Below are 25,405 nucleotides of genomic sequence, written 5' to 3' on the forward strand. Positions count from 1 at the left end.
TAGTTTAAAAATGTACATTCCTCCTGCAGAATAGGACGGTCAACGCACATGAGTTAGGAAGGTATTAATCCTATTACTCAAAACAATGATCTCCTTCTGAGGCACAGAAAGACAGCTTTGCTGAGGCCAACTCAGCTAGCAAACCTTTCCTCCAAAACTCAAACCCAGGTCTCCCAAGGAGAATGGGGCGGAGTGTGGCATCATGGAGTTCTCTGGGTTTTATTTACCTGCTCCCCACTGTGGCCCACCTGGATCTCGCCCCTTCTTGGCACTGGTACACAGAAATGAATGGAGACACTGTCTCTCCTCTCCTCATATGCCCTGTGAAAGGAAGGAGGACCTCGCCTGTCTTATGCATGCACACGTAGGTACACAATAAAGCTCATGGGGTGGGGGAAAAAGGTGAGGGATCAGGTGGCTGGCTTTACCCCATGGGGGAGGGACAGTGTGTGCAAATGCATGAATCATCGGAAGCTGCCTTTAGGCAACTATAAACAGTTCAGAGTTGATGAAGGGCAGAGTACAGGGGAAGGAGGCAGGGGAGGTCAGGGCAGATGGGGAAGTTAGGGAGCCTTGGGGCTTGGACTCTGCACCTCAGGAAGAACCAAAGAAGGGCTTCAACTAGAAAAGACACCATCAGATCCATGTCTGGGACAATTTTCTAGCTCTCTGGTGGATGGCTGAGGAAGCCAAGGGCAGAAGGGACAGGAAGGAAGAGGCTGCCTTGGGAAACCACTAGGGAGGTGGAGCCTTTGGGACTTATCTCCCAGATGGTTCCCCAGTTTCCAACTTGGGCATCTGCAGACTCTTAAGACAAATGACGGACAAAGAAGCTGGGTGCTCAGACTTCCCTGACCTGGGTTTGACATGTGGAGTCCACAACATCTGCTAAGTCACTCCTCAGTCCACCCCAGCCTGGTCCTAAAAGCCACTCTTGCAAGGTGTAAGGACCCCTGTTTGTTTGTCGTGGATATTTTTCAAGTTTTCTTGATTTGTGTACATAACACATACGTGTGTTAGACAGGGACTCTAAGGGTCACTTTTTAAAAGCTGTTTCCACCTACTCAGATTTTTGGTTTCTTGAGACAAGGTAAATTTTAAAGGCAATTTATGAGATTCAGGCATAGCTGCTCTTGGGGGCAAAATCACAGCCTTAATTTCTTCCACAAGGTCCTGATCGGTCTAATAAAATAAACACTTAAAACAATAAGTGAATTATTTCAATGAGATTCCCAAAAGTATTACCAGAGCTGTCTATAATTTTTACTGGGTTTTACATTTCTCTTTTCATTCTTAATTCTACAATATTTGTCCTTAGTTACATTATTTCATAAATCCTTTGGAAAACAGCATTGTCTTACATCCTTTCTGCATTGATAGAAAAGTTCTGTATCTGTGCTGTCCAAATTCACTAGCCACTTATAGCTACTAAGAGCTGGAAAGCTGGGCTTTGACTGCAAATCAATTAATTTTCCCGTGGCCAGTGACTACCTTATTGGGCATGATAGCTCTAAAAGACCCAGCTCTTGAGTTTGTCAGTTCTAGTTGTTTTCTAAATCAGTTAGTCCCTGTTAATTCATCATTTCCTTCTTCCTGGAAAGAATTGTTCTATTATTTGTTGTGTCATTTTTGTGATTTCTGTGGGTGATCGCTTATGGCCCTGAATTTGTCTCTGCATCTACTCTACTGCCTTCTGAAGAGTCTGTCCTTACAGTACTGAGCTCTTCCCTAACCAAAGTTAAGAGTTCTGTTTTGTTTTTCCTCATCACATGGTAACAGTTTGTCTCGCATGTCTGTTCAGTTAAGCTTTTAAAAATTAATTTCCACTTAACGTTTTGCAGCAAAAGATTAGGGCTAGTGTTTTTTGGACTGTGTTGGGGCTCCCTTTTTTTTTTTGAGATTTAACAGATGATTAATTTTTCTAAATATTCCAAGAGTACTTTCAAATGTGTATCATTTGTAGAGTACAAAGTTCAGTCTCCTCTGTTACCATGATCTTATTAACCATCGTATCCAAACTCCTTGTTGTCTAATTGAGGTTTATCTCCATGATCAAGACTATGTTTGAGGTTCCCCAAGGGTTTCTCAATTCTTCTGGTATTTCTTCCAATTTCCTCTCTGAAGTCTAATACTATGCTCGTGGGCCCTCACTAAAGATTGTCCCTTCACACAATGCAAAACCTCTTTCACTCCCTAATAATTAATGCCTTTTGCCATGAACTCTTTGCATATTTTTCTCTGTCACTATCTATACACATGGTCAAGTGCTGTGTGTCATTTTTGGAATTAGGTATGACCATTTTCTAGTGGGGCGAGGCAGAGACAGTGAGAACTGCAGCCTCCATGGGAACAAGGAAGTAGAAATGGGGAATGTCAGAGTTTGAAATCCATCACCGTGGAAGGTCTGAATTGTGAGGAGGGTTTCCCTGGGGACAATCTCAAACATAAAAAGGTCCGTCTGCTCGCTCACATGACTGACTGATGGCTTTTCAATAACAAAGTACACGGTGGTCTTGAATGTACGCAGGTCAACAGAAGCCAGTTTCCTAGAAGCTTCTACACACATGAGCTAACAGAGTTTAGACACAGTGACAAGGAATGGAGAAAATCTCCTCAACTTCTCAAGGACAAAAGTCAACCGCAGAGCATACTATATTTCTGCAGAGACACACCACGAAGTAGGATCAAGTTTACTTTGAAGAAAGAAGACACCTAGTTCAAATTCCATTGTGACCAAAGAGGGAAACTTTCAGCTTATTTCCTTATTGAGCTGGTTCCTAAAGCCAGTTTTGGCTGCTTTAATTTCTGTCTAGCAAAGACCAGAAGCTCCGTTGTGTCATCTCTGTGCCGAGAGCCCCGTGGCTGTTCTTGGGACACGGAAGTGTGTCTACCTCGGACACTGCTGTTCTATTAGGGGGAAAAAAAAAATGGAGTTCTCTGATTTAGGGGAAAACCCATGTCCTGCCCATGTTTATTTCAGCCAGAGAAAAGAATGGCTTTACCCCTTTGCCACTGGATCCTCCTTACTAACTCTCGAGACCCTGTCTGTAGCCCTTCATCTACCTGAGCAAACAGCCCAGACACCTGCCACTTCCTGGCTCCGCCTCTGTTTACGCTGCCAAGTCCAGGCAAACACTTGGGGAAAGTACATGAAGGAAAACAGAGCTGCAGAAATGCCTTCCCATCAGCCTGGAGGCCAGGCATCATCTTAAAAAGATGCGTAGTTTCTCAACACCGTAAAGAAGTCACCTTCTCTCCTAATGGAAAGAAAGCTTACCAGGCTCTTGTGCACGCACACTATGACCATGGAGGAACTGTGCTTCCCCACCAAGACCAACAACACCCATGCCCTCGCTCGCCAGCCAGTATTTAGTCACAGGTGGATTGTTCTCTGCACCATGGAGATGCCCTAGAAACCCCTTTGACCTTTACAGGCAGGCTGCCTGCCTGTGAACTCCTCGTTTCTTAATTAAAAAGTTCACTAGGTAGCAAGACACATTGTGTTGCCAGTCTTCCCACCATCTTCCTTTGGGTCCCCTCGGTGCACAGATCTGTGCTCCCCCAGAGCTGCATGCACCATGCTAAGCTCTGGACACAAGGTGGTGAACAGAACAGACACAGCTCCACACACCTCTCGGGGAGACAGACCGAACAGCTCAGGAGCCCAGGAACATTTAGTGACCTACCAAGAACATGCAGTTACCGACGATGCTGATACTCCACGCAGTTCACAAGGGGCTGTCAATTTCCTCAGAGGGTTATTCCCGTGAACCCTAAAGTCTTTCTTTCTTGCCCTGAACAGCCAGAGAGCTAAATGCCCTCTTCTGGAAGAATCCTCTGCCTTGCCTTAGTCTCCACGGCTTCCCTCCCCGTCTTCACCATGCAATCAAGCTGCTGTTCAGAGTCGCCCATGCATCCCAGACCCTCAGCCACCGGCACTGGAACCGGGGCTGTATCACGAACAGGAGGGGGAGAAATTCTGCATTGTTCAAATCTGCTCTCTGGAGGCTTCCTCATCAGCCCTGGAATCCGCAGCTTCGAAGCACCCCAACGTGGAGCACGAAGAATTATGACTTCAGGCCGACCAGGGGTTTTTGTGAGGGGAGGCATGCTATCTCCTGGTCACGGGATTCGGCGTTCTGTGCCTCAGTTTCCCCGTGGGTATACATGGGAAGAGTAACAGCAGCTTGGGCGAGCCTAAGGACCAGACAGGATGATGCACGAAACGTGCCCTGCACAGCACCCAGCCCCTTGCAGAGCCCAAGAAAGGGGTTCACAGGTGTCCTTAGCACCAGCAACAACACCGGGCATCTCATCTGTCAGCCCTGATTCCTCTGCAAAATAGTGGACCTCCTACAAAGCACTGGCTGGGAGGCATTGGATGGATTAAATGACCAAATCTAAAATATGCCCCAAGAAACCTTCACATCCCTCTCCCCAAAGTATTCTCGGGGAAAGTGTGTTCGTCCGTACTTTTGTACATTCACTCTCAATCTGCTAAGTATGGGGCAGGGGTGGAGGAGGGGAGGCAGCCGGAGATTTGGAATCGCTGGTGACCCTGCACGGATGGCTGACCCTGGAACCCAGCCTGTCACTGTGCTCCACCCATCCCTGTGTCCATTCGGTTCCCTAAGTGCAAACATTGCCGTGCCCTGTGCTAGGTAGCCCAAGGCCAGGCAGGCGACCAAGGCAGAAAACACTGGGGCTGTCCATGCTCCCCAGGTCCCCCATGTCCAGCACAGGGAGGTCCTCGCCAGGCACTTCTGTGGGTCCTTTTGGATCCAAATCCAGTCTCTCCACGTTCCCATCAACCCCACACTCACTTCTTCCCCCAAAGGAAACAGCCAACATGATTATCCAGGGATCTCAATGGAACCCATGACGAGCTCTTTCTATAGCCCAAGAACGTCATAAACTAACCACACTTCCCTATGGTACCTAAACAGCCTTTGAAACCACTTGGAAGCTTCTAGAAGAGCTCACCCACAGTAGCAGAACACTGGAGACTAAAAGGGAAAACAGAGAATGCCCAATTTTCCTCTCACAAATCGAGATTTAATAGCCTCCTAAGGAAACCATAATTGGAGGGCTCTGGGGCACATTCCTGCCTGAGGCCTGTGATTATGGAATGCTGGGAAAGGTTGGGAATTTGGGCCTTGAATGACTTTGGGCTTAAACTTGAAATGAGTAAGACCCAAAGCAAGATGCGTAACTGCGTCCCTTCTCTCTCACACACACACACACACAGAGACACGGACACTGAGAAAGGCTGGGGAAGGAAATCCTCCTGCAGAGAAACAAACCCACAGTCTCAATGGAGACATGGCTCCCCCTGCTTGGCCTCCCTGGCCTGGCTGAGAATGGGGGGGGCAGGGAAAGAGGGGGGCAGGGAGAGGGTGGACTTGCAAGCAGACTTATGGTGAAGACCTGCCCCTCGCACCCCCAGGAAAACACCTCACACTTGGCTCACAGACCTCCACTTCTTGGAACTGCTCTCCGGCACTGACAGCCACCCCTCTGAGATGTCACCGCGCCCATGCCCTATGAGCCACCCGCCAGACCTGCGTGTGGCTTTGACCTTCCTGGGCACAGCCCTCGCTCTCACTCCCAGCTCACTTGGAGATTCCCTCCGAGGCATTTGAAGATCAAAGGTGCACCTTGGTTCTCAAACACACATCCCCCACCCACCCACCAAATTTCCTTCCTATCTGTTCCTTGGCAGCCCTTACCCCGGGCTGCCCATTATTCACAAAGAGTTCCACAGGATGCAAAGATAAAAATTAATGCATTTTTCCTTAGCAACCAAAAAATAAGAAGAAGAAGAATTAAACAGCAGGTACCCAAATAGAAACTGCATTAGGAAAATGGTCTCTCTCTCTCTCTCTCACAAACACACACACACACACACACACACACACACACGGCATCGTAACCTTGACTAGCTTCCGAGAACAACTGTCACATGTGTGAGAAACCAACGGCCACAGCTCTAGGGCAAAAGGGGTGGGAAGTGGCCAAGATGAGTGCTGGCCCACAAAAGACCCCTCCTGGGAGAGGAGAACGATGCAGCTACTGAGCCGACAGAGATGGTCTGATGGAGGGAATGGGAGGCAGGGCTGTCCTTAAGCCCCACATGGCCATCAACTCAGGGTATGCATGCCGGTGGCCAGAAGCTCGGGGCAGAGAATCAGGTCCAAGGTGGAGTCTGCCACCTGCCAACTCTGGGCTCCCAGGCAAGCATCTTGACCTCTCCGAGCCCATCCCCCCTCTTGTAAAATGGAAGATCACCCAGGCCACCCGATTCACAGAGTTGCTCTACGGTTCATTCTGGGTCTCACCTGTGGCACTGAAAGCCCAGGCAATACAAATCAATTCCTTTAAAAAAAAAAAAAAAAAAAATCACCAGGTCACACCAGGGCCTTTGCACATGCAGTTCCAACCACCTAGAAGCCGCTTTGCTCCCCAGTGCCTCCCACAGCAGCTTCCCCGCGAAGGGGCTCCCCGACCTCTCTACCTAATGGAGCCCCCACTCACCCTGGCCGGCCTTGTCACCCCGACATCATTCCTTCCTAGGACTTATCAACAACCCAAAATTACCTTGTCCACCGGTCTGTGGACATGTTTCCTGAACACCAGGCCCACTGAGAATAGGCTGCATGAGAGCTGGACTCTCTGTTTTTTATCCACTGTCCCACACCAACAGCCAGCAAAGAGTAAAAGCTATAAAACAGTGGCTCCTGCTTTTAAGAACGTCCTCACATGCCCGGGGAGGGAGCTCTCTGCCCAGCCACAGTGAGCATGGGGCCAGCCCTGAGCCCGGAGGCAGCAAGACTGAGGCCTCGTAGGTGACTGGCTGAGCGTGGGGCTGATGCCACCTGCCACCCGTGAGGGCCTGGAGGAGCCAGCTGATGCCCGAGGCACGAGCACCAGTGCGTGGAAGCCCCTGCGGCTGGGTTCAGCTGTGGTCTTCTGAGTGCAGCTCGCCCAGTGTTCCTCAGCAACAGGACTGCACCAAAGCAAACCCGGTTTATGGGGTTCTACTGTTCGCCATCGTGTCTGCGCTGAAATCTTCCAATGGAGCATGCAAGCAAGGTTAAGGGTACAACCTCGGGGACAGGTGAGACCAGGCGGAGCGCTGAGGGTAAAACGGCCCACACCTGGGGGTGCCCAGAAACCCACCTGGGGGTGCCCGCAAACCCACCTGTGCCGGGGCATCACCTAGGTAATAACGAGGACCCGGCTGCTCCAAGTACACCGTGCAGGGAGCAATGACTATATAACTCACACCTCCCCCCTGACAGCCCAAAGGAACCAGACATTTACCTGAAACCTCTAGCTTCTGCTCTTCAATATACGCAAGTGTCAAGATCCAGTCTATAAAAGTTATGTTTTACCCCATAAAAGATCCACGTGGGTTTGAGGATAAAAATAACGTGTGAATAACCTACAAGCTCAAATACAGAACGTTCTGCATCACCCCCTCTTTGAATACTACTTCACCCACCCTCCTTCGGTTCAAGAGCAAGAGCTAGGATGTCCTCGGTACTCCAGAAGGCACCACCTCGAAAAAAAACTCTGTGCCGTTTCAAGAACAAGGACAGCCGACTTGCTTTGCTGTTTCTAACAACAAAGAGTTGGAAATGTCCACCGCTTGCCGACCGGACAAGTCCCTTCCAAATGACGGGGCCACAAAAGAAAAAGATGCAGAAGACTTCCAAGAAATGCCATTAAGGGAGAAAGCCAAGGCACAGAGCAGTGAGGAGAGTGTATTCGTTCAAAAACAGGGCCAGGCAGATGTGAGCAGCATCCACACACATGTGCATACAATTCCTCTCTGGGGTGAACATGAAACTCGGAGGAGTGATTGCCTCTGGGGATAGGGGAGGCGCAGAAGGACCTTACTTTAGGCGGTGCACCTCTTTAAGGGGGTTGACCATTGCATGTATAATACGCTTTTCAAAAAAATCGGCTGAAGGGGCGCCTGGGTGGCTCAGTGTGTTAAAGCCTCTGCCTTTGGCTCAGGTCATGATCCCAGGGTCTGGGGATGGAGCCCTGCATCAGGCTCTCTGCTCAGCGGGGAGCCTGCTCCCCCCACCCACCTCTGCCTACTTGTGATCTCTGTCTGTCAAATAAATAAATAAAATCTTTAAAAAAATTTAAAAATTTTTAAATCTAAAAATAAAATAAAATTAAAAATTGGTTGAATAGATAAACCACATGCGATTAGACAGATATAAATATAAATGTATAAGTAAACACACAAAAACATGCACACACGGGAGTATTATTCAATTCTAAAAAGGAAGGACATTCTGACACCTGCTATAATATGGATGAACCTAGGGACATTATACTTGGTGACAGAAGCCAGACACATAAGGACAGATATTGCAGGACCCCACTCCCAGGAGGTCCCCAAAGAAGCCCCATCCACAGAGGCAGAAGGTAGATGATGGGAGGGGATAAAGTGGGGGAGGGGATGGGAAGTCCATGGTTCATGGAGACAGAGTCTCAGTCTGGGGAGATGGAAAGTTCTGGAGACGGATGATGGGGGTAGTTGCACGACAGTGTGAGTGTGCTGAACACCAGTGAGCTGTACACTTAACAATGGTTTAGATGGTAAATTTTACACTATATATATTTCACAATGATAAAACAATTTTAAGTAAAAGAAAAAAAAAACACAGGTAGTAATCTGACGGTTTGAGCACTTAAGTGACAAGGTGCTGCAAAATCCATGTTGCCATGATTTAATTCAAGATAAAAGCCAAAAAAAAACCAGGGGTGTCTCCTACCTGGAAATAAGCAGGAGAAACCCTCGCCTCCCGAAACACAAAGTTAGGAAGTCAACAAGAAGGTAAAGGCCAGAAGAGTTTGGATTCTGGAGTCCGACTGCTCAGGCTCAAGTCCCTGCCCCTGCCCCAGCTTGCTGGCTCTGACCCCAGGATAGAAACCCAGCCTCCATGGGCTTCAGTTTCCCCATCTATATAACAGTCTGAGAAAATGACCCAGCCTCCCGGGTCTGGGACCAGGGTAGGGCAAATGAGGCACTCCCCTCAGGCACAAATGTAATGGGGTACCAAAGCCCACAGTCATCAGGACAAACAGTATTTTTAAAAACCAAAATTAAGGCCAAAAATTTAATTTGGTGCACCAAATACCAAAATTAAAACCAAGATTCAACGGGAGCAAGACTGGGGGGAAGTGAGTAGGGTCAGATCCCATTTTTATTTACAATTTTGAAGTTCTGGAGTGCCTGGGTGGCTCAGTCAGTTAAGCGTCAGACTCTTGATATCGGCTCAGGCTGTGATCTCAAGGTCGTGAGATCGAGCCCCATATCGGGCCCCACAATCAGCATGGAGCCCACCTAGGATTTTCTCACCCTCTCCCTCTGCCTCTGCCTGTCCTCCTCAGTTCATTCAAGTGTGTGCACACTCTCTCAAAAAAAAATAATTTTTTTAAAATTCTGAAATATTATTCTTTGTAAATATTTTGGCTTTAAATTTGATGTTTTAATATAGCATTAAATTACTGAATATTTTTGGTGCCGCCTTAAATTTTGTGCCCCTATCCGGAGACCTCAATCTGTCCTTGATAAAACCAGATAATTCTAGAGAAACTGAATCCTTGGGATCGAGCTGCTGGTTTAGTCACCAATAAAGCAAATTCAGTTTTCAGGAAATGTTCCTGTCCTGGAACAGGGGACAATTTTGCTCCGCCAGCCTCTGAAAAGGACGGCAGGCCACCAAGCTTTCTCCATGACCTGGGGCTTCAGGGCCAGGTAAGTTCCGGATTTTATTATTAGTAACAAATTAAATTGACTAACCACAAAAGGAAAGCACACAATCCAGTGACCCTCTGAACCGAAGCATACACAAGCACGTTCGGAGCTGAGTAACAGGCTGGGCAGCTGCTGCCTCTCCCACCAACATAGCACTACCCGGCCAGTAGCCGCAGAGGACAAAGCTGCCCCCCATCAACGCAATCCGGAACAATCCACAAAGCTTATCAGGAGAGATACAATGGGCAAGAGGCACCAAACACGTCTTCCTGCCGAACAGAGCTTTATACTGGTGTGTCTGAGGCAGGACACAACCACCTGCCAGGGTCTCGTTCCTGGCCAATCGCACACCTGGGAACCCTGCGGAGCTTTCCCAAGTTACAGATTTGGGAGATCCAGGGCCAACCTGGGGCTGACAAGTCCACCCTCAACTGTTGTCTTGGACCAGGGTTTCTCCACCTCGGCACAAGCAGACATCAGAAGCCAAGCATTCTCAGTCGTGGGGGTCGGGGTCGGGGGGGGGGCGGGGGTGTCCTGAGCGAGGGAGGATGCTGAGCCGCGTCCCTGGCCTCCACCCTCTAGACGCCAGTAGCGCCCTCCCTCCTCCAGTCATGATAACCACAAATGGCCCCAGATATCCCTACAGTCACTGTCCAGTGAGAACCACTGCCTTAGAGCGTGACCTGTGGCCAAGACAGAAGGAAATCTGAAAAGTAAATGGAGCTGAAATCCTGAAGTTTGTCCACCCAGCCCTGAGGTACAGCTGCAGAGGCTCCAGCACCCCCCCCACCCCACCCCCGGTCACACCTCAGTTTCTAGAGTCCCCACAACCCATGTCTCCTATCTCCAGCTCTGCTCCCAACCTGCGCATGCACGCGCAATCCACGGCATCAACCTGTACACGCACACGCAATCCACCATGTTAACCTGCACGCGCAATCCATGGCATCAACCTTTATACGCATGCGCAATCCAACAAATTAACCCGCACACGCACGCGCAATCCACAGCATTAATCTGCCCACGCATGCGCAATCCACTGCATCATCCACCTGTCGTTTTGCTGAGGATCTACCTTGTGCCAGACCTTGTTCCGTTGCCACTGCCCTTATCACATCAGCATGTGGGCAGGCAGAGCCAGAGAGAAGCTTCCATCTTCTGTGCCCCTCTCTGCCAGCACCCACCAGCCATGGACCCTCCAAGAACCCCTGAAGCACAGGGGAGCCCCAGGCCAGCAGTGAGGGTCCTTTCCCAGCTCCATTTCAAAAGTGAGACTTGGAACAACGCTGAGGATTCCTGAAACCACTACAGGGCCCTGCAAGAACCCACCCTCCGTGAATCCTGCAAAGAGTTAGTTAGTATTAAACTTAAGTCCGTTTTCCTTTTTGTTTCTCTCACCCGGCAATGCTCAGGGTCCCTCCTTTATGGGGTTTTAATGGATTGAGACAGAGACAGTCTCAGAGAGGCTGATTTCAGAAGGAAAGGATTTGTACACCTTTCAAGTTGGGTAATCCACAGCCCCATGCATGGGCTGCTGAAGGCAGTCACAAAGAAAACAACATCGACAAGCCAAAGGCAGCAGGGCAAGACCGAAACAGAAGTCAAACAGCAAGTTAAATAGAGCCACCGTGTGAGGGGAAAGAGTACACCCTCGCAGGTCTATTTGTCTGACTTGTTCAGAGCAATGGCACATGCCTTGTTTCATTCCATCCTGACAACCATTTGGTGAAGCGGGTTGGATTTTCTCATTTCTCATAGACAGGTTCGACAGATGACACGCCCAGCCCGGAGATGGAAAACCAGGCTTCCTACTGGACATACATGTGATGGGAAACCTATTCGCTGTCCGTGACCAGGGCACACATGCACAAAATGTCAGTGTGAAAGTGGCTTTTAAAACCCAGGACGTGGGCGCCTGGGGGGCTTTTGGTTGAGCATCTGACTCTTGGTTTCAGCTCTGGGCACACCCTCGGGGTCACAAGCTCGGAGCCCCAGGTCCAGGTCCGCACTCCTTGCAGAGTCTGCTTGAGATTCTCCCTCCCTCTTGCGCTCTAAAATAAACAAATCTTTAAAAAGAAAAGAAAGAAAGAAAACTCAAGACTCACCACTGATGGATAAATGGATAAACACACTGGGACCCATCCATTCACTGGAATATTATTCAGCTAGACAAAGGAAGGAACTCTGACCCCTGCCATGCTGTGGAGGGGCCCCAGGACACGGAGCTCAGTGAGAGAAGCCAGACCCAGAAGGGCACATCCTGCAGGACCCTGCTCCCAGGAGGTCCCCAGGGAAGTCCTGTTCACAGAGACAGAGAGGAGATGGTGGGTGCCTGGGCTGGGGCAGGGGGTGGGGAGCCCATACTTCATGGGGACAGAGTCTCCGTTTGGGGAGATGGAAAGTTCTAGAAATAGACATGGGGATGATTGCACAATAATAGGAATGTACTTAATGCCACTGGACACTTTAAAATGGCTGAAATGATGAATTTCATGTTATGTATGTTTTAACACACACACACACACACACACACACACACACACACACATACACACATACCCAAGAGCGCTAATGGTAGCCAGCCCCATGCCAGGCATTGTAGTAAGAGGTCTGCAGCCTCCGGCTAACCACCACAGGTACAAACTTATCCTTATTTTGTAAAGGAAACAGCAGCTGCTCAGGGTCACTCATCAAGGGCATGGTGGGTGGAGGCAGGATTTGAACCCAGGCAGTCTGGCTCCAGAGTTAGAATTTTTTTTTTTTTAAGATTTTATTTATTTACTTGAAGGAGAGAGACACAGTGAGAGGCAGAACACAAGCAGGGGGAATGGGAGAGAGAGAGAAGCAGGCTTCCCACTGAGCAGGGAGCCTGATTTGGGGCTCAATCCCAGGACCCTGGAATCATGCACTGAGCCAAAGGCAGATGCTTAATGACTATGCCACCCAGGCACCCCCAGAATTAGAACTTTTAATGCTCACACTGTAGAGTCTTCAAATTCAGGATTCTTAATTCTGACTTTCTGCCAATACCTCCTGCATTCCAGTAAATTCCTTCCACTTCCCTTCGTGGATCTGCAAGTGCTGCCTTTCTGCCCACGATCACCAACACAACAGGTGGGAACTGTGATGATCACAGGACCCCCAGGCAAGCCACACACACTCCTTCCCTGGTTGGGCTTGGGCTGGGCTATAGGGACACAAGGGGTCTCATGCGTCTCCCAATCCACGTGAAGCAGGACAGAACCAGAGCAGCTCAGACTGCGAGGTCGGGCAGACCCAAGGTCAATGACCAACTCTGCCCTTATGTGACATCAGGCAAGTGAGCCAACATCCTTGGGCCTCAGTTTCCCCATCTGTAAACAGGGGTTAATGAATAACAATCCCTACATAACAGTTGGTTAGAAGATTAAACATGCTGACGCACAGAGAGTGACTAACCCAGGTCCTAGAAAATCAGAAGTCCTCGATAAACAGAGGATGCTACTGTCATATATCCTATTACAAAAGTAAAAGTCTCCAACGGTCCTAGTTACAGGAAAAACCTAGGAGTTAAAATGGAACTAAGAACAGAGAATTCTATAAGCCTGAGAAGTCATTCTGGAAGAGGTGCCTGTGAATGTGGGTTTTTTTAAGGAACAACGGCTGATACATAGGACATAGGCTCTTGAACTTTCTAGAACCCAGGCCAGTCGGCTAATAACAGCCCAGCCAAACGGGATATAAATCAGCTCCTTTCAAGGATATCAACCCCATGACAGTGTGTTCTCTTTGTAATCAAAGTATGTATAATTCCAAAGGAGGGGAATTCAGTGTAAGAAGCAAACCAGGCAGAAGGGGAAACACTCCCCACCCGCCACCCAGAAGGGTGGAAATCAGTGAACCTCCTTCCCTCTGCTGGTCCTGAACCCTTTTCTTCCAAGGTCCTTTCACTTGGGTCCACCGCAGTGCCTGAGAAAGCAGGGTCTGGGTCAAGTTTCGCCTGTGCCGCCCTCCATGAACGTTTAGAGAACATGAGCCAAGAAGTTAGATGCAAAAGAGACCTCAAGACACCTGGGCCGCGGCTGCCCGACCAGAGGGAACTAGCCGTCAGCACTCAAGTTAAAAGTTAAAAGCCTCGGGACGGGGGCGCCTGGGTGGCTCAGTGGGTTAGGCCGCTGCCTTCAGCTCAGGTCATGATCTCAGGGTCCTGGGATCGAGTCCCGCATCGGGCTCTCTGCTCAGCAGGGAGCCTGCTTCCTCCTCTCTCTCTCTCTGCCTGCCTCTCCGTCTACTTGTGATTTCTCTCTGTCAAATAAATAAATAAAATCTTTAAAAAAAAAAAAAAAAAGCCTCGGGACGCCTGGGTGGCTCAGTGGGTTAAGCCGCTGCCTTCAGCTCAGGTCATGATCTCAGGGTCCTGGGATCGAGTCCCGCGTCGGGCTCTCTGCTCAGCAGGGAGCCTGCTTCCTCCTCTCTCTCTCTCTCTGCCTGCCTTTCTGCCTACTTGTGATCTCTCTCTGGCAAATAAATAAATTAATTAATTAAAAAAAAAAAAAAGTTAAAAGCCTCCCCAAGGTCACAGAGCCAGGTCTCGCTAACCTGGCTAGAGGTCTTCATTCCTCCCTACCAAGCCTACCCAGGATTAAAGAAAAAAAAAAAATGACCTTCTCTACAGATGGGCCAAAGTTGGCGGGTTTTCAACCCACCATTACTAGAGCTGAAGGAGAAATAACAGGGTCCAGCTCAGTGCTAAGGGATCTGTGGACACTGCCCCGTGTAACCTACTCAGCACCCACATGAGGCAGATCCGATCATCTCACCCAGTTGCACAGAACAAAACAGAGATGTTACGTGGATCCCAAGGTCACACAGCATGGAAGCAGGAGAGGCAGAATTCGAACCCAGGACTATGGGGCTCCAGGTCATGCATGTTAACGTGAACACCAGTGAGCTCGGGCACGCCCAGGCCTCTTGGGCAGTGTCAGATGCTTCCAGCGAGGACACAGGGAAGGTCATGGGCCCTCGTATTTGTCCTCTGTGTCACTGTCTAAATCTGGGGGAAAGAATCACAGTCGAACCACCACAATCATCTCCCAGACTCTCCATGCGGGCAGAGCAGGCAGCTGCCGCCGCCACGACCCGCATCTGCTCGCACAATCCCCCTTTCTCTGCTCCCACTTCACTGGGACTCCGAGTGTCAGCGAGCCCCCCCCATACTGAGCCTCCTATCCCGATAACATTCCCCATGTCTGCTTCCCTGTCTTCCTTCCAGGACATGTTCAAACCACAAGACCCAGCCTGGTTGGGAATTCTGATGAAAACAGGAACAGGTTCCCGCAGCCCACGGCCGCATTTTAAGGGAAAGTGGTGGGGACGCTCAGCCTTGTGCCTGGCACATCCTCAGCACCCCATGAATATTCATGGTATCATTTTCCTGCAGGAGGCTCTATCCGAGTCCAGGGTGGGCTAGAGTCTGGGCCAGCGTCCTCAATAGATGAACAGGGCTGGGGCGCCTGCATGGCAACTCTTGATTTCAGCTCAGGTTGTGAGCTTAGGGTCTCTGTGAAATTGGGGGGGGTGGGGGGAGCACAGACGCCCAACAGGGAGTCTGCTTGACATTCGCTGTCTCCTGCAGCCCCTCCCCAAGCTCCCACACTCTCTCTAAAATAAATAAATAAAATCTTGATAAATAAATAAAAATGAATGAGTGGGGTGACTGGTGCTCAGCGGACAGTAGCAAGGTAACGGAAAGATGGTAGCAGCCGCTGGAAGGAAAAGGGACTCAACTAACATCTGGTCCAGCCTGATCTGGGCTGTAGCTGGAACACAGATGTCCGACCTCTGATGACCTTCAGTTGCCTTGGCCCTGAATCTAACCCTGAACCTGTTTCCTACTTACTCTGCTAAGACCCGACACTCGACACTCCCACACTGCCCCATAACTCCAGCATGCCATGTGGCTTCCCGAACTGATGGGGACTATGCCCACACTTGGCTCTTGGGAAGCATGTCCTTGGGGAGGGCCAGGCTGGAGTGACTATGCTCCCTCAGAAGAGAGTACAAGGAAGCCCACCCGCTTCAGGGACGGGGTGTCCATTCCGATGCAGACAAAGAGGGCAACGAGGGCTAAAATGGCAACAGCTAAAACCAAAACGGGTTGTCGGGTGCCCCGCACTTTGCTTATTAGCTCACTGCAAGCATTAATTACCTTTCATTCTCACCCAAACCACGAATTGGAGGCTTGAGGGAAAGAACCTCAGCAGGAAGAAATAAGGGAGCACTGTGAGAGATGAGCATTGTTGGGGATGCGTTAAAGAGAATTCAGTGGGTGTCGAGGCTCTGGTGTAAAATTCTGCTGCTGGGTGAAACCTAGGGAGACCAACAGTTCTGGTTTGCCTGAGACTGGTGGGTTTCCCAGGAAGCAGGGCTTCCTAAAACTGAGAAAATCCTCGGAAAGCCAGGTGAGTTGGTCACCCCACTCATCCAATTATGGCCTCCAAGGTATTTGCTTCTGGCCAATTCTAGGAGGAACAGGGGACCAAAGTCAGTACAGAATGTGTTTCTTCTTCATCGAACTCCTATTCAACCTTCAAAGCCCAGTACAAAAGGTCCCTTCCCCCATTAAGGCAGAGTAGAGCAGGAAAGGCTGGATTTCTGAAGCCAGACTTTAGGCTCAAATCCTACCTCTTCTGACGGTTAGGAGGGTCCTGTAGCTGGTCAATGGTGCCTAATAAATAATGGCTTTGGGGTGTTCCCAGGTGCTCCAGGGCCCTTAATTTGCTATATCTGTTATCTATCCTCACCCTTCTTTAGACCCGGAGTTCCCTATTTCCCTTCTCTGAACCACCAGAGCAGAGAGAGAGAGAGACACACACGCACAGAGATAAAATCTTGTAACATGTGCAAACCAGTTCATGCAAATCTCCATTTCGGTCTCTCCCCATCACCCTCAAGCCCTAACACCGAGCAAGGCTGTTTTCCACTTGGCTTTTCCTCTCCCGATGATTTCACAAGAGCCCACAGAGAGGCGTGCAGTGAAGTAAACAAGAGAAGCTCTGAAAACCCATTCATGGGCAGCTCAAAGGTGCCGGGCAGCCAGAGTGTACAGCCAAGCCTTCCGCTGTGGGGACAAGGAGCCTCCGTGAAGCCCAGGAGCCTTGCCGACGGCCCCACTCCAGGCGACCAAGCCACATCTCGACCAGAGGAGCAAGAATGCACAAAGAAAGACACTGTCGCCACCGGAGGACGAAGGTCTCAGCCCGTGTACCCTGCACGGGGCAAAGGAGCCCAAAGACGCGTGGTCCCAAGGAGGCACACTGTGGTTAAATATAGCGGAGGGTGTTTCGTGTCTGAAAGCGGAGATGGTCCTGGTTAACCGGCCGCAGGGGGCTTCTGCACAAATAAACCCCGGGCCTTTCTCACAGATACAGGACTGCACAGAAAGAAGACTCCAGACTCCGTTCAACGGCCAGGCTGCACTTGTCTCTAAGTTGGCCAGCTGACAGCAGGAGAAGCTGCAGAGGTCGGGGTGGGGGCGTGCGGAGGTCGCAGCTGACGTGGAGAGAGACGACACCCCACCAAGGTAGCAGAAGAAAGGACAGTCTGTCCCCACGTGCTGCCTGACACCTAGATGGGGCTTTCCTGCACGCCAAGGACCTTTCTAACCATGTCACCTACTCCTCTCAACAACCTCAGGCACTACTATTATCCCCATTTCACAGATGGGAAAACCATGGCACAGAGAGCTTAAGCAACCTGCCTGTGGTCACACAGCTAGTGAGTGGCCGTGCCACCGTGAGATGTCGCTGTGGGCCAGTCGCCCACAGAGGCGTAAGGTGATTCCTTTTTCATTCTGCCCTACTGTGTGTGAAGCAGCACCCCCAGGGGGAAACACTGAACGTCCCCTTCCGTGGCTTTTCATCCAACTAAACCAACCTGCATCGCGCCCTGTGCTTTTCCAGTCTACAATGTGACGGACCAGGTGTTTGTTTACAAGACAGCATCCAAGAGGGTGGTAACCTGTCTGTGCTGCTCCCCACGGCCTGGTCCTCTCCCAAGCATGGCACCCGGGAAATCCATAAACCCACCCATTGGGGACTGTAATCACATTTCCTCGGATTCTTTGGTTCCCCTGGGGTGGAGATGTGGTTGCCACCAGCAGGCAGCCCTGCAATGCCAAACCACTGATTCTACTCCCACGTGGCTGACAGCTGTTGGCTCCGCCTTTCCATTTTGCCATGAAAAGGAGAAAACTCTGGAGTGCCCTTCCTCCGCCAGATGCCATGGTCCCCGTCCAGTGGTTCTCAAACAGGGGATGGTTCTGCCCGCTCCCCCTCAGCCCACGTCTGCAGACATTTATGATTGTCACCACTCTAGGGAGGGACAGGGGAGGCCAGGGATGTGGCTTGGCACTCCACAGGGCGCAGGGCAGCCCCCACCCCACAGAGAACGGGCTGGCCTTGAACGCCCAAAGTGCAGAGGCAGAGAAACTCTGTCTGGCGTGAGAAGATCCCCCTCTCAACCGCGTCAAAGCCAAGATCGAAACATCTCTAACTTCCCTAACTTTGACACAAATTCAGGAGAAAAGTGTTGCCTGGCTATGACACTAAAAAAAAAAAATTGAAATTAAAAAAAAAAGAAAACAATTTTGGGGTGCCTGGGTGGCTCGGTCAGTTAAGCGTGTGCCTTCAGCTCAGATCAAGACCGCAGGGTCCAGGAATGGACTCTCTACTCAGTGGGGAGGTCGCAGCTGACGGTTAGGAGGGTCCTGTATCGGGCTCTCTACTCAGTGGGGAGTCCGCTTCTCTCTCTCCTTCTGCCCCTCCCTACCTGCCAGTGCTCTCTCTCTCATGCTCGCTGTCTCTCTCAATTTTTAAAAAAAAAAGATCTTTAAATTTTTTTAAAAATTTTGTTCAATGCCAAAGAAGAGATAAATCCTAGAAACCAGCCCAGATTTTCCCCCATACACCCACATTCCAAACAGGTTTCCATATTGCAAAAATGCGGATAAATACGCCTCAGGCGGACGTGACGCATGCCTCCCGCCCCCCCACCCCCCCTTCTGCTACTCTTGAGCAATATCTCAGCAGGTCTACTTGGACACTGGAAATATATGCCAGAGGAGACTTATTACACTAATTTCCTTCAGTAAACAGTTCCAATCTTACCTTGGAAACCAATGAAAGAAGGAGCTCTGGCCGCAGCGTCCCCAGGAAGCCCTTCCCCTCGACACCAGCCATCACGTCCCCTGTGCCTTTGACACTTGAGGGGGTAAACACGGATGCTGTTGGAACAGCTTGGCTATTCCAGCATATACGCCTCGCCTTTATGCTCCCTAGGCTTGGGGTAAAAGATCAGAAGGCCAGGGAGTAAGAAGCAATGAGGAAGGTCAGAAAATCAAAAAAAAAAAAAAAAAAAAAGGCGCACAGCCTGTCTAGGACAAAGGGAGCAGCGACGTGAAGGGGCTGAGTTGTCGTCATGGGGCGGGCACTTGCGTGTCTGCCTGAAGCGGACGTGCGTTCTCCAGAGCATGTCAGGGCTCGGTACCCACTCTAGCCAGCTCAGAACCCGATTCGGGATGCTGAGCTCCCCTCCGCACCAAGAGGACCTGCAGGTACTTTGCACCCTCTGGTCAGTTACGCAACAGTGTCCGCACTGGAGCCCCGCGGGGTCGCGGACTGGAAGGGCAGCCTGCCTCCGTGAAGACCGCAGCGGCCACACGAGCATTTCGGTTGGGCTTTGGAGTTATCCCTGAAAACTGACCTGTGCCGCCACTATTTAACACTGTGCTCTGGAAGGCGTTTTTCTGTTTATCATACCTGGAAGGAGGTAGTCTGAGACCTACCCCATCACTCTACGGTTCTGTCTCAGCAGAGGAATGAGGGTGCATCACCTGGAAAAGCAAACCCTAGCAAATCTGGACCAGACTGTCCCAAACCTGGGGGCCCTCTCGGGGCACAAGAAACATGTCCTGTGGGTCCCCAGTGGGTCCTGCTCACAAAGTCAGCCTCTCTCTGGTTACCATTATGCAGGGCAGTTTCAGAGACCCACCCTAACCCCCCGCAGAAGACACAAGGCTCCCAAGAGTTCCCAGGTCTGAAGCCCACCGTGGGCATAACCCTCCATGGAAAAGGTGCTCCAGAATGAAGGAGGTGACAACCAACCAGCAGGAGGGGACAAACCAACATTCCACCCTGCTTGGAAACCAGGTTGGGAACTTCAAGGCGATTTTAACTGCTTAACAGCTCAACGCATTGAATTTGCCGTCCTGATCAACAGACAAACACTAGTCGGGCCTCTTGGATATATGAGACAGTCAAAAGGTCACGATCACACCCCATTTACTAAAGGAGGCTAAAAACAGGAAGGTCAAGAGTCTTAACAATTATATAATTATCCTCTGCAGTAAAACAATTGAAGTGTTCCAGTCCAATGAGGAGTGAGCCCGGCTGATCATGTGCAACTCTGTCACGTAACGCTGTTCTGAAAGTGCCTGCCGTGTGACGGGCATAATGACTCTCAAAGCGCCACAAATCGTCATAATCTGCAGGTGCTATGATTACAGAGTTGGAAAATCTAAGGAAATCAACTCCATGGCTTTTAGAATTCGTACGTATTTAGTGAAGGAGCAGTGAACAGAGAACACGTGATCCCAGTCCCTTATTCAGGAAAATTACCTCATTTCATGCTTTTTCAAAATCTCTCCAGACAGACAGACAGACAGATAAGCAGGTGGATGAAAAGGTACGCAGATGGACGGGGAGACGAAAGAACAGGTGTGAAATAAAGAGAACGGGCAGATAATGGGTAGGGTAGGTGAGTGGGTGGGTGGATGGATGAATGGATGAAAAGATGAGATAGACAGACAGACAGACCAATGAGTGAATGGACGGACAGATAAACAGGTAGATGGAGGGACAGATGGAGAGTTAGATGGATGGTTAACAGAGCAACGGAGAGACAGAGAGAAAGCCAGTCAGCCTAAGAATGGTGCTCGTAAGACTCACATTCTGTCTGAAGAAAAATCATAAGACGTGTCTAAGAATACAAAGGAACCCTTGGAAAAGTGGAAGGATACAAGGAAATATTATCAAGATGCCACTTCTCTCCAGATCAGTTTATAGACTTGCCGCTCCACAATAAAACCCACACAGAGCTTCCAAGTCTGGTTTTTTTCTTTTCTTTTTCTTCCCCTCCTTTTTCTTTCCTGAAGTTTGGTTACATTTTCTACATTATAAGAAGAACAAACAAAACCGGGGTGCTTTCAAAAGCTAGGAAGGAAGAATTACATAGAAGGTATTTTATGATCGTTTTTCGATCATTTTAGTTGTGACATGAAGGCAAGAAGAAATCCAAAGATTGATGGTTTAGAGTAAGGGGTTCTAATGCCAGATTCCCCCAAGACCAAGGAAATATATATGACGTCCAATCTGTGACATGGGCCGTTCGACACCCAAGGTCGACTTGGTAACTTGTAACTTGGGTAACAAGTAACTGGGGTTACTTGTCACAGTCTCGCCTCTCAGCAAAAGTGAACCCCCGATATGTGTGAAAAGCATAGAACTATTCAAAAAACAACAACAAAAACTATACTTTCAGGGATCATTTCTACAGTTTGTTAAAAAGCAACAACAACTAACATATGGATAGCTGTTTCCTACACATGGGAGGAGAAAAACCTTCCGGAATAAGGCAATAAGGGAATGACAAGCTGGAGGGTGGATGGCAGAGCAAGTCCAAATTGAAAAGTTTGAGGGGCTGTGAATATAACTCCAAATCCCCTCACATCAACCCTTTTGAGGCTTTTGACCCACTTCTATCTAGAGACAGGCCTCCTACAGGGGTCCTGAGGCCGCTGGAACAAAGGACCACAGGCCTCCTGGCTACGACATCAAAAATATCTCATGGTTCTAGAGGCAGGAAGCCCCACATCAAGGTATCCGCAGAGCGGGCTCCTTTGAGGGCTCTGAGGGAAGTTTGTCATCTTCCGTCCGTAGGTATTTGTCTCTGTGTCTGACATTCCTCCTCTTTTAAGGATACCACTCATTCTATGACCTCGTTATGACTTGATTACCTCCATATACAATCTATTTCCAAATAAGGCCACCCTCGGATGTCCTGGAGGGTTATGACTTCAGCACCTCTTTTTAGAGGACACACAACCCAACCTGGACCAGAGCTCACTGGGGACCACAGTAGCAAGCAGGGTTCCAGAACATAGCAGATGCCACCTCTCGGCCACCACAAGCCCACCGATGCCGGAACACAAGAACCCACCCCTCTTCCCCACTTCCCTGACAGCGGCCCCCTTGCCCTGAGCATGCTTACCAGCAGACACTTTCTCTCCCCCAACAGACCCAAACTTCTTACTCTTCCAAGCACTGAATGTCCCTGCTGCAGCCACCAAGCAGGTAAGACACAAAAGATGAAAAAGCCACACAGCTGTGCAAGCAGGACAAGACACTTCCCAGCCTGCCAAGGACTTTACGACACGCGGCAACGAAACCCCTGTGTCATTACAGTCGTCTTCTTTTTCTTTTTCTTTTTTTTTTTTTTTTATTTATTTGACAGACAGAGATTACAAGTAGGCAGAGAAGCAGGCAGAGAGAGAGGAAGGGAAGCAGGCTCCCCGCTGAGCTGAGAGCCCAATGTGGGACTCTATCCCAGGACCCTGAGATCATGACCTGAGCCAAAGGCAGCGGCTTAACCCCCTGAGCCACCCAGGCTGTGATAAAACCTATATAACATTTGCCATTTTAATCATTTTTAAGGACAGGTCAGGGACATTAGGCACATTCACTGGGGTGCAGCCGTCTCCACCACTAGTTTCCAGAACCTCTCATCTTCCCAGACTGAACTTCTATTCCCAGGAAGCACGGATCATCTCCCATCTCCTGCCCCCAGCCCCTGGCTTCCACCTGCTCCTCTCTGTCTCTGTGGACAGGACTCCTCTAGGGATCTCCTACAGGTGGGATAATACAGTATTTGTCCTTTTGTGTCTGGCTTCTTGCACGGAGTCCACCGTCCTCAAGGGTCCTCCCTGTTGTAGCAGGTGTTAGAAAAGTCCTTCCTTCTCAAGACTGAATCATAGTCCATTTCAGGGACACATTCCACATCCCGTTTCTCCGTTCAGCTGCTGGCGGACATTTAGGTTGCTCCCATCTCTCAGCCACTGTGGATAACGCCGCTGTGGACATGGCTGTATGAACATCTCTCCGAGTCTCTGCTTTCAGCTTTTTGGAGTACGTACTCAGAAGTGGAACTGCCAGGTCATAGGGTGATTCCGTTTCGTCTTTTGAGGAACCACCATACTGTTTCCCATAGCGGCGGCACCATTTTACATTCCCACCAACAGTGCCCAAGGGTTCCAATCTCCCAACATCCTCACCAGCACTGGTTTTTCTCCTGGTGTTTTGACAGTAGCCATCCTGACCAATGGGAGGTGGTATCCCAGTGGCCTCCAACTTATTACTGGTATTTGTGTTTTCCCTGAGGGAATGTCAGCCTCCCAAGGTCAGGAACTCATCTCTGATGCCCTGGGTCACGTCCTCAGAGCCTAGAACAGTACCTGGCATTTAGCAGGTGAACTAGGGAGCAAAAGTCAACTAGTGAGCAGTTTGGACAGGGAAGACGAATTTGAGGCCATTTAAGGGGTTCGAGGGACAGGCCTCAAAGGCCGCTTGGAGTGATGAGGGGAGAAAAGGCCCCAGCTCCAGGTCCAGTCAGGCTGTGAGTGGGGGCAAAAGCTGCAGGCCAACTTGGCAGGAGCTGGGTCCCCTTGGGTGTGGTACCAACTTCTGTCCAAGCCTCAATTTCTTCCTCCGTGAGATGGAAAGGATAATGGCGTCCACCTCATGAAGTCACCGAGGCATCGGGAAGAGAATCATGCAGAGCGTCTGACAGCAAGGCCTGCCTCCTTCCACCAATGTCAGCTCACGGCCTCCCCAAGAGACTAAATCAGGTTATTCCTCACCAGCGTGGCCCTCCAGCATGCCCAAGAGCCCCAGAGGTCTGTGCAGAAGAGAAACTATCTAGGGAATGTGTTTTCAACAAAGTGAACGCCAAAAGAACACGTGTCTACAGCCAGACCTCTAGCCTTTAAAAGCCTCCAGCTTCCCCGCCTGGCTCGGGATGCGGGAAGCTCACTCCCTTGGCTGGCCCGAGACCTTGGGCGGCCTCTGGAGCGAGAGCCAGGAGCTGAGAGCCGCACCAGCTTGCTGAATCCTAGACACTCAGAATTGTTCACAGACTCTGCACAGCCTGGAAAGCAAGGACAGAAGCTGGGAGCCGGGGGGGTGGGGGGGCTGATCCTGAAGCTTGCTTCTGCGAACACTCTTTTGGTTAAAAGGCTCCATGTTGTCTTGATAAAGTTCAAAGTCACTGGGTGTCTGGGGTGTACCACCACACAATCCGCCACACATCCCTCTCCCGCCTCCACCAAATTCTCCGTCTCCGAATCCTAACAGCTCATGGCTGTGAATCTCGCCTACCACAACCTGCCAACGGCTCTTAAACTTCTCCATCCAAACTTTTCTTGGGCCGTCTCTGGGGCTTGGTCTCACATTTTTGCATGAAAGGCATGACAAGCCCAGAGTGACAAAGTCCTCCCTGGGCCACCCCCACCCTTTGCCCAGCCCCGCTCCCCACCGTTCATGCATTTCTTGCTCCACTCTCCTCTTCTCCAAAGACGAAACTCAACAACAGCAAACAATGATGATGATGATCGTTAATAAAACAACAGTGTGCAGGGACAGGAGGAATTCACTGGAATTCACAGGGACACAGACAACTGCTGGGGTGATGGCAGCAGGTTCCATCTTGGTTTTGGTGGCAGTCACACAAGTTGTGTATTTGTCAAGATCCACTGAACCGGGGGCACCTGGGTGGCTCAGTGGGTTAAGCCTCTGCCTTTGGCTCAGGTCATGATCCCAGGGTTCTGGGATCGAGCCCCGAATGGGGCTCTCTGCTCAGCGGGGAGCCTGCTTCCCCTCTCTGTTGGCCTGTCTCTCTGCCTACTTGTGATCTTTCTTGTCAAATAAATAAAATCTTTTAAAAAATAAAAATAAAAGGCAACACGAAGACATTTGTAACTTCGACACAGCTCCAGTAACAGCAACAGTGTAACTAACTGCAATGTTCAGCATTTCTGCCTTAACCTTATTTGATCTTCACAACTTTATGTTTCTATTCCCATTTTACAGACAAGGAAACTGAGGGACTTCGCAGAATTCCCATAACTTGCCCAGCCTCCCACAGTCAGGAAGTGGCAGAGACAGGTCACAGATCCCAGTAAGCTCCCCGTGTGCCCGGGGACCTGCTGGCATGTGTTTTATTTGATCACAGCTTTTCAAGAAACTTCCACAATGGAGCCCTACAGCCAAGCACTGCTGTTGGCACCATCAATGACAGACGCCCCAGGTGGGCAGAGGCGCGTGAGCGCACACGGGCACGCGCACACGCATGCGCACATACATACCCGCCGTCTGCTGAACCAACCTGCCACCTGGACACCCAACACTTTCAAACCAGGGATGGCAAGTCCCTGCAACTCTGAGCGGCTCAGGGAAGTGAAACATCTTTTTTTTTTTTTTTTTCCTCCTAACTACTGAAAGATCTATTTATTCTGGCTCTTAACAAAGTTCTTTA

The 25,405-nt window shown here is 50.0% G+C and overlaps 1 protein-coding gene across 4 annotated transcripts in view; it reads right to left on the reverse strand.

Annotated features, from left to right (window-relative positions):
• The window catches only part of INSR (insulin receptor), a 128,601-nt gene that overhangs the window by 58,883 nt on the left and 44,313 nt on the right, over positions 1 to 25,405 (reverse strand). Inside the window, exon 1 of one of the 4 annotated variants that reach the window (XM_044254306.1) lies at positions 228 to 309. The exons of the other annotated variants lie outside the window; for them this stretch is intronic. The gene's annotated coding sequence lies outside the window, so the exon portion shown is untranslated. Of the gene's footprint in view, positions 1 to 227; positions 310 to 25,405 lie in introns of those variants that run through there. 4 annotated transcript variants of the gene reach the window in all.

Source organism: Neovison vison, chromosome 6 (genome assembly GCF_020171115.1).
Source record: "Neovison vison isolate M4711 chromosome 6, ASM_NN_V1, whole genome shotgun sequence".
NCBI classification, from domain to species: domain Eukaryota; kingdom Metazoa; phylum Chordata; class Mammalia; order Carnivora; family Mustelidae; genus Neogale; species Neogale vison.